Source organism: Protopterus annectens, chromosome 13.part0, assembly GCF_019279795.1.
Source record: "Protopterus annectens isolate FY-2018-M chromosome 13.part0, PAN1.0, whole genome shotgun sequence".
NCBI lineage: Eukaryota > Metazoa > Chordata > Ceratodontiformes > Protopteridae > Protopterus > Protopterus annectens.
Window position 1 is genome coordinate 1319573173 of NC_056747.1, and position 10746 is coordinate 1319583918.

Sequence of the window (10746 nt, forward strand, 5' to 3'; positions counted from 1 at the left end):
GTCCAAGTAGCTGACACACACTCTTGGAGATTTGTTTTACAGATACACATACCTATGAAAGGCTGGCACAGGTTTACCAGCTATACCCCTTCTACCCAGACTACAAGGTTGTTACCACTGCCACTAGAACTTCTTATCAGCTACTTTAAGGTCCTTAAAGGATGTCCAATCTTACTGTGTAATATCAATAATAATAATATTAATATTAATACAAATGATAGTTTGATCAAGAGCAAAACTATTAGGAGTGTCCCACACAGTGTCACCAAATAAATATGCAAGTACTCTCAAGACTTAAATATCTTTACACAGATCAGCCACAATGAAAGGTTTAAATATATTTAATAATAAATAATAAAAGAACAAGACAATACTGAATATATATTCACAGTGACATCTGAGTTCAAGACCACAGCAAATATTTAAAATAACATTGCAGTGCAGGCTCACATAAATAAAGAAAAACATCTAAACTAAGCTTCACTACATTCATGACTGTATCTAAGAGAATTATAATGTACCCTAAAAACTTACTAATAGAGCAAGGCAGATGTTGTGGTGAATGGTTCTTGTCAGGTCCAAGACTGAATACAGAATGCTCTGTCTCACTAAGAGACTTCTCAAATTAATATCTGAAATATTACTGCTGGGATAGCTTGCATAATGATATAATTTCTGGTCATCTGACTTCTAGTTCCAAGGCCAAAACCCCCATTGCCAGAAGCTGGCAGCATTTAGCAGCTACCTGTAAAAATATACAGACAATGGCTTTTCCTCAGATCTTTGTTTTTTTTTTCAAATACTTTTTTATTTTCCAAATAATATAATGTTTAACAATACAGTCATCAATAAACAAGTATTATAAACCTTTATATACACTATGTACAATTGACCTAAACAAAGGAGGGAAAAGTAATAAAATATATGAAATTAGTAACAAAAATGTATAATATTCAATTAATAAAGTATAAAGTTACACAATTATTTAGGGTTCATTTTTAATGTCTCAATAAGAGTTAAAATGTTTTCCCAAGGATTGTTTGTCCATGTTTTAGGTGAAAGTCTCGATTCCTTCGCCTTGATTTCTAATGTAGCTGTTTCTTCCATCAATCTCAAGAATTCTTCCAGAGTAGGTTCTTGTGAAGACTTCCACTTTCTAGTTATACATTTCCTTGCCACCGCTAGTATGGACCAAAGTAGGTATAGATCTTTTTTATTCATTCCAATAGTATCATTAACATTTAAGAGGACTAAAGATTTGGTTAAAATAAAGGTATCTGTGAATATAGCTTGGAGAAAAATAGTAATTTCTTCCTCAGATCTTTGGCAGGTGCTGGAAGTCATAAAACAACTGTATTCATTCATGCTTCATAAGTAGCAAATAGTTTACTTCAAGGTCAATACAGAAAGCTTCCTAGCACAGACTCTGTGTCTCTAGCTTCATTGAAAACTTGAGAGGTAGCCTTTTTATTGCATCCTATAAAGTAATTTAGTTTCAGATATTTTTCTAAAGTTTGCTCGACTGAGGTTAACCTCCTGTATCCCAGTTTCCACTGTTAAATTATATACATTTAAACAGTTACAGTAGTGCATGTGCATTTATGTTCTCTTCCAGGAGGGCACACTGTGGATACATGTTAAACACTGCACTTTTACAAATACTTTTTTAACATAAACATCTGTACGGAGTGGTTTGATATACACATGACATACATTTCTAATACATTTGTAACAAAAGCATCTTGAATAAATCATTTCAATATTCACCAATGATATATAATTATTTACAAAATCCCAGCAGCTCTGCTGGCAGTATCTCCTTTTGTCACAATCTCCCTTTACTCATCCCTCATCAGCCCGATCATTGAATATAATGCCAGTTTTTGCATGTATATGTTTGTGCAGCAGCCAGAATCCCCACAGAGATACCTTGCTAAAAGGACACAAGGCCTAAACAACATGTCCTATATAGACTGACTCAAATCCCTGTCACAATACTCAGGATCCTACAGATTGCCAAGGGATGACTTGTGTCTGGCATATAAGGCATCCTCTGACCAATTATTTATGTATTTACTGCACATCACAAAGTCAAATTACATCAGAAATATTCAAGTCTAGTGATCTATACCTCTTCTGCAACATCAACAGAATGGTTTAGAGGGATAGGTATATCTTGCAGAGGATATCACTGCTCTGGAACAGATTTCCCATCCACATAAAAAAGTTCTTCCCTGTCCATATTCAAGCTCAACTTTAATCTGTGGATGGGGAACAAAAAAGAATTACCTCAGGGCTGCCCCCTGTACTACTAATGGACAGAGGCAGCTCCAAATGGCTTAACCCATGCATGGGTGCCCTCAGATTTGATATGGTGTGATCCCAGTTATTCTCATTAGGGGTAATATATAATTATTGACCATAGGCTGGGTAAAGCCATTCTATAACCAAATGGGATAGGTTATTTTGAGCACAAAAGGGGAAACTGGCTACACTTAAAATGGTCTGCAAGACTAGCTAGTCTAGTGCTTACCTATGAACTTAACGACTGAAAAATATCTCAAATAACATCAAACCAATGGGTAAAAAAGTCACACAGACAAATCACTTAGTAAAAACTGCAAGAAAGTCTCAGAAAAGCAAAAGACTTCAGTGTGTAATAACTTAAACTTCCCTATTTTTAATTAAGCCATTTCTCTGTGTGACCTTTTTTTCCCGTATATAATTTGCAAAAGGTTTAGTTAAGCACCTGTTTGTTATGTCAAGATTTTAGCATGAATGTAGCATATATCAATTTATAAGGTATCTTATTTCAGATTGTAATGTAATCAAAGAACAGAGCACAAAGTAAGTTTTCTGGTTATAAATAGGAAGCCAGAGAAAGTATAGAAAATTGTATTTGCGATGTAGTACTTAAATAAGTAAATCAACTAATATCAGAGGTTTAAGAGCCAGTCTGAAAATGTCAGACATTGTCCCTGCAGTGATTTCCAAGTGAAGTGTTCTTAAAATTCTGAGGGAAATGGTATTTGTGGTATCACCTTATTATTTTACTTATAATTCTGTTTTGTAAACCAATGCAGTTCCTATACATTTTTTCTTGCATTTTTTTCAACATAAGTAGTCTCCTATGAGAAAAAAAGGTACACAGTTCAGCACCATGAGACAAATTTTTACATAAACACATATTAATGCAAATATATTATATATATATATATATATATATATATATATATATATATATATATGGGTCTAGGACATTTCACTGAATGCATGTTTCACTGAAAGTCAAATTAGTGTGTACTTTTCACTGAAATCACAATTCACTGAAAACTCAGTTCACTGAAACACATTTCACTGAAAGTTATACATGGCCTTTTCCCCACTGTAGTGCGACTCTGGAGTTAGTATATAGAGTAGGGGGACACCACCCCCCCACATCGGGGGGATGTAGCCCCCCCCACATATTTTAAATATTTTGAACTATATACATGGATACTTGCAATTCTAATATATTACTCTTCCAAACATAATACATACTTAAAAGATGTGGGGGGCTATGCCCCCCACACACCCCCGTTACTATATATACTAACTCCAGAGTCACACTACAGTGGGGAAAAGGCCATATAGAACTTTCAGTGAAATGTGTTTTAGTGAATTGTGCTTTCAGTGATTTGTGTTCAGTCATTTGAGTTTCAGTGAAATGTGCATTCAGTGAAATGTCCTCTACCAATATATATATATATATATATATATATATATATATATATATATATATATATATATTTACTATTATAATGTTGAAATTTGAAATAAAAATGGTACTTAACATCAAATTGTTTCGCTAAAGGTATACATAACCTAACGGCCCTATTGTCGAAAAATAGCTGTTAATGCCAAAAATGTTGACGATATTTTACTGCATTAACAACAATGCCACCCTTGCCATAACTCCCTAACCCCTATACCTAACATTCCATTTATGCAGGGGGGAAAGCCCCCCTGCACCCCCCACACCCCCTAACTAAATATTCCAACTCCGAGATCGCACTACACTGAGGAAAGGCATGTATTTCCCTAACTGCACTGTACCGTGATCCCTCTACATAATTGAACGTTATGTACATTCACAAATATACCATTTAATTACATAGCTTGTACACATATGAACTATTTGAACATCTGTAGTTCGAATAGTTCATAAGTGTACAATGCTACGCCGATATTTCAATAGTAAACTATATATATATATATATATATATATATATATATATATATATATATATATATATCATTAATGAAGTTAAAGTTTCAAAATGTAATTATCGATTGAACCTGTTAACAGAACTTAATCTCCCCCTTCTGTTCTGTAAAGTATGCTTCTGTATGTCCATTTATTACATTATACGTTATTTTTCAAAAAATTCAGAGCTGAATATGTGTTTGTGTGTGTGTGTGTGTGTGTGTGTGTATGTGTGCAGATGCTTGTGTGTAGCTAATCTGTGTGGAAACCTGTGTGCATATCTAAACAGATTATGAAGAAATAAGTACGCCCTTGATATGATCAGTTCCAAGACATTTCATTTATTTTGTGAGGTTTAATTTATGACCTTTAATTAAAATATCACAGCAAATTATTTAGACTGACAGTTCTAGCTATTCAACAGAAATACCCCTCGCTTATGAAACAGTAATACTTTCTTGACTTGTCTTTCATTATTCACCAGGGTGTACCAACCTAATTAACAATTTTCATTTGCATTTATTTAAGTGCTTTTCAGCTTCTGTTATTCTGCAGTAAAGAGTTATGGCCAGCTACTGTTTCATAACATAATTTGCCTTATTAAAAAAGCAGGGCACATTTAAAATGCATGTAATATCTGGATACTGCCAGCACTTGACTGGCGACCAGTAGAAGACTATGACCCTTGACTTCCAACATCATGATTTTTATAGGAAATATGACACTGCACAAAGCTTGCTCTTCAGAGTCTGTTTTATTTACAGTGGGAATGCAATAATGCAGACAGAAAATCAAATATATTGATGTTTTACTTTCTTCTAGCTGCTTGCCAAGTATAATAAATTATTGAAAACTAATATCATTGCTTAAATATCCTTTTCATACTGTACATTTTTTATTTGTAGACAATTAAAATTATGGGATAATGGGAGGCTGATATTTTTGTCAGCTTTACACTGTAAGAAATAAACAAAATGTTAAAATTAATAACACACAACAGCAGACAAATAAATAAAGGCAATAAAGACTCAAGAGTTTATTTTGACCTTTAGGTCTGGCAATTTGCATATGAACAAACACTGCTAATGATTGCTGTGTAAACATTCAGTTAACTACAGCAAAATAATGAACTTCCTTGATTAACAGAATGAATTCAAATGCAAACAGAACATTAACTCTGAAATGAAGTGCTCGTTTGAGAAAGATATGACATATAAATGATTTAAATTAACTCACAACTGAGGTGATCAACACAGTTTTTTCCTTTGTTTGTTCCCTACTCTGCATTCAGATTAATGTAGAAAGAAACTTCAGAGTTTAATATTTTTTTAATTAAACTTTGAAAGCTTAGGATTGTTTGTGATGTACATGTTATTGGCATTTTGCACCAGAGAACATTTTCTGCTCTTAAAATATTTTTTTTCTTGTCTTCAGCTATCTACTCTTCAATGTCTGTCTGTCTGTCTGTCTGCCACCCACATGGTTTTCAGTGTGGTCATAGTACTGACACCACACAACTTAAACAGTGTCTTCATAAATTCATACACAGTGGCATCTGATGACTTCAAAGCAAAGGGGGAGAGCTGCGGGAAGCAATTGAATGGGTGGAGCCAAATGCAGCAGGGTGGGGCTATATTACCGCAGGTCAATAACTGTTACCTATGATCAAACAGATGTGGTCATTCACAATAATTCACATACTGTTTCAGTACAAACCCACTCATTATAGCCACTTTAACTGACTATATTCACCTTATATGCCTAGCTACAATCAACACTCTATGAGTAACCCTGTTACCCACCAGTCTGCTTTGCACTCCACAGTGTCCTTCTTCGTTTTCCCCTTCATTCTGCAGCCACGCCATCCAGACAGATTACTTCTTTCTTTTTTTTAATACTTTGTCGTAGTTTTTAAACACACACCCCATGCTTTTAATGCTCTATAACTGACCAAGACTCTATTGTAATTTCAAGTCTGGAGGAAGTAATTGAATTAAGATGAGGGCCTCCTTGGTCCCCAGAAGTCATAAAATTGTAAATGCACTGAGGTGCATCTTAGTTTTTTTTTTTAGCTAACTTCTGACTTCAGGATGGCCTGAACAAAAAATCGTGAGTAAGGAAATATACTTAGTCTTTCAGGGAGTAGTGCCTGGCTACCTCTCTGAAAAGACATTTATCTTCTGTGTTCCACTCTGGTGTTGGATTGGGATGAAAAGAAAAAGAACAAATAGCCAGAGGTATATATTATTCTGCTGTGGGTCTGGGAGAAAAAACGAAACCAAATGGATAAAATCCACACAAAAAAAGGACTTAGAAGTGATGAACAGGCAGAAACTTAACAAGGAAAACAAGTGCAGTTATACGGCAGCATTACTCAGTGTGACACTCTGGCAATGATCAGCTGCCATCACAAACATCCTGCCCAGACTACCACGGACTTATCGAGTGCCATGCTGATGCCTGACTGTTACAGAAAGTGAAAAAATATGCACGCTACTTCTGCAAAGCCAGAATAATAAATACTTATTTTCAACAAATGACAACAGTATCAGTCACTTTTATCCACAGACAATCCTTGTACCCAACAGTTAAAAGCCAACTTTATTGACTGACTATATTTTAGCTATCAGAGGTAATAAAATAAAAATAGTAACAATTTAAAACGTGATTCATTTTAACCCCAATACACAGATGTGACCATCGGTTATTTCCCAATGGATTCCATCAATAGTTTAATCTTGTGTGCAAAAGCAGTAAATGACATCATTTCCACATCTAGCCCTTCATTAGTTTGTCCATGTTTGCACAAGCACTTCGCTGACATCAAAATGAAACATTTCCCCCAGTGACCCCTTCAGCTGTATACCCATTCTCTGCACAAGCACTTCAGTGAAAATAAAATGAAACAGTAATATACCCATGTCTGCACAAACATGAAGACATCAGAATTAAACATTTTCCCCAACAACCCCTTTAGTAGTTTGTCTATGTCTGCACAAGTACCAAAATGAAACATTTCCCCCAGTGACCTCTTCAGTAGTTTGTCCATGTCTACAAAAGCACTTCACTGACATCAAAATGAAAAATTTCCCAAAGCGATCCGTTCAGTAGTTTGTCCATGTATGTACTCTCTCACACACACACACACACACACACACACACACACACACACACACACACACACACACACACACACACACACACACACACACACACTTTAAGTACTTACCTTCTTCCTATATCCTGGCAGTAGTACACATAGTGGAAGCAAAAAAAAAATGCTTTGAAATGAATAAAAAAAAGTTTTTTTTCCTTTCAATGACTTTGTTGAGTTCTGTAATATTCAGATATTGTAAAGTGATAACTCTCCTTTAGTAGCGGATTATTTTCATTAAAGTTCTTGGAGACAGATTGTCTCTATGATAGAGACGGTAAAGCCCTGACTGCAAGCCAGGTGGACTCATCTAGTGACCAAAACACTCAACTAATGACCTGAACACTTTTGGAGCTGAGAAAACAGAAAGTGAAAAATAAAACAAAACAAGGAGCCGCACTATTTTGTGACCACCAACTTTTACTGATGTAACCTCCTTGTACCCAGGCTTACGCCTTCAAGGGATAATTGAACATCATCATCACAGCTTATTTATATAGAATCATCCAATTAAAACATAGTCACAACATAGTTCATAGGTTCATAGGTTCATACTAGGCTATCTGTCCTAGGGCATTTATAAGCCTAGCCAGAATGTGTCTGGCTTTCGCCACCCATTTTAAATTTATTTTGCTATGGCCTTTTTCGAGGTTAGTATACTGTGCCTCTGTCTAACAGTGATACAGAAGTGATACCCGGGGTAAACCTACGATCTCCCATCCACTCATCAAGATTCCTCTTGAAGAGAGTCAATGAGGGACTCTGCCTAACCTGGACTGGGATTTTATTCCAGAGTGAAGGGAGCCTCTGGGTTATGAATCTGTCCCTCCAGCATGTCCTATTTATTTCAGTGCTGAGATTCAAGTCTCTCGAGTGCATAGCTCGATGGGATTTGGATTTTCTGAGGTGCAGCATGTCCATTAATTCCAGGTTGGACATGGCTTTATACGTCAGGCACAGAGCGCCTCTGAACAGGCGGTATGCCACTGAGTAGAGCTGGAGTTTCTTTAACCGAGCAGCATATGGCATCTGTTTGAGCCCTTTGATCCTCTTGGTGAGGTACTTTTGGGGTCTTTCCAGTTGCTGCAGGTGTCTGGTAAGGTACATCCCAAAAGGGGCATTATACTCAATTATGGGCCTGATGAGGGAGGAGTAAAGAGGCACGATGACCTCCCCTGATCTAGATGCGAATCCCTTCATGATTAGGTGGGCTATATAAAATGTTTTTCTAACCACTTTGGCCACGTGGTTGTCAAATGAGAGTGCACCTCCTTGTTTTGTTTTATTTTTTATTTTTGCAAGTTTTGGAGTTATTATGCCACAACAGAAAGTGACGAACTGGTCACTCATCCAGGGCAGAGGGTTGGTCTGGCTTGGACCATGTGCAGGATCATACACTTTCATAGGGAAAAGCATAACTAGTCTTTGTTTCTGTGAGTGCACACATCAGCTGGGATGGAAGTGACTAAGGTCGAAAATGTCCTCATGGCTGACCAGGTAATAGCTATGATGTGATTTGATGTGACTAGTTTTTGTTGAGGTGATAGGAAACAAATGAACATGGTCCTAGCAAGGCCTTGATCAGTGACAGACATAGAGCTAGAAAACAAATTACCATGTCAAAGTTCTTGGTAGTCATAACTGATCAGTGCTTAAAGTTCAGTGGAAAACTGAATCTTCTCTATACAACTGAGCAGTTTATAACTGACTACATTACACTTAACATAGCTAGGACATTCAACGTAGCTAGGTCATGCATTTCACACTCTCTGTTATGCTGTCTCTGTTTTACCTTACGTACAGTCCTGGCAGACCTACTGTCATGGGGTAGTTAACATTTGCTTTTGCACATCCCTACAAGACTCAGCATTGTGACTTGTTAAGCATATTCCACCAGCTTGAACGATGTTATTTCTAAAATGTGCTTCTACTGAGATCTGTACAGTCTAACACAGTGATGGCAAACCTATGACATGCATGTTAAAGGTTACACGCCATGACGTTTTGGCTGACACACCAGCATTCATCAACACCCGAGTTAGCAAAGAAATTGAATGAACAAAAATACAAGAAATATGTGATCTTGCACTTATCTATTAAAACTGATCAACAAGAAAGTCATTAATCGATGTTAATCAAATCAAATGCAATGTGTTCCATATATTTTCAGTTCGATTCAAAATTAGTATTAAAAGTAGGATCATTTTTGGTGCACTGTTTTAAGCCCAATTATCAGTGTACATACCGTTTTCTCAGTTGTAAGTCACTGATTTTTCTTTTACTTTTATAATTCATAGCAGCACATGATTGGACTGTATTTTTTTAAATAAATGAATATGTAAAGAATTGTTTCTCTTTTGTTCGGGGTGGGGGGTGACACACCAGCAGAGTCAAGACGGACATTTTCCATATGTTCAACATGCTGAGCCCAACAGGTTCACCATCACTGCTCTAATGTATCCTGACAAGAGCTCTCAGAGCAGACTCTGACTGAATGGTACATGCTTGCCAATAACTTTCCTTTGAAAAATTCTTTTTAAACAAAAAAATACTCCTACTCTGTAACATTCTGGTGAGTTAGTGCTCTCAGTCGTCTGAGAAATATCGAACAGCTTATCTTCTGCAGTTCAACAAATTCCTCTTAAATTCCCCTTTAGGAAAGCGCAGTATGAGCGTTTGTTATGTCACATGTCCAGACTCTGCGCTTTTGGTATTACTTGACTCAGAGCTCAGCAAACTCTTCTTTAAGCCACCAGCGTTATTCTTTGTCATACTAAGAACCACATTCTATAAACTTGGACAACATAATACAATGGTACCTGCCAAAAAAAATCACTATCTGAAATATAGTGTAGTGCCTGGTTTTATGCAGCTTGAATGAGGTGTACCATTCCTGCATAATTCCCATTTCCTTGTATAATATGATGTTGCCCCTCTGTCAAAGTAGCTGCCAGCAACTAACACTGTCCCCAAAGCTCTGATGTATGGTACTGCAAAATAATGCAGTTCATTCACATGCAATTGTATTATTGATGTAAAATTTCTTATTTTGAAGAGCCACATTCACACTGTGGCAGTCGCTTAATGGGAGCTACTTGTAGGAGGTAAATGAAGGATGTGCAATCCAAGGAGTAGAGTGTACATGTATGTGTGAGAAGAGAATGCAATGGCATGGGTCAGCTACAGGCACAATAATAGCAGATACAGTGGCTGTAAATAGTTGTGAGGAGTGAAAGAGTAGTCGGTATCATCTCTAGGTATGTGATTACCACATATATACAGGACAGCTGTTTATTTTATACATTATAGTGTAAGGGAGTCAGACTGCAGAGGGAACTCATTGGCT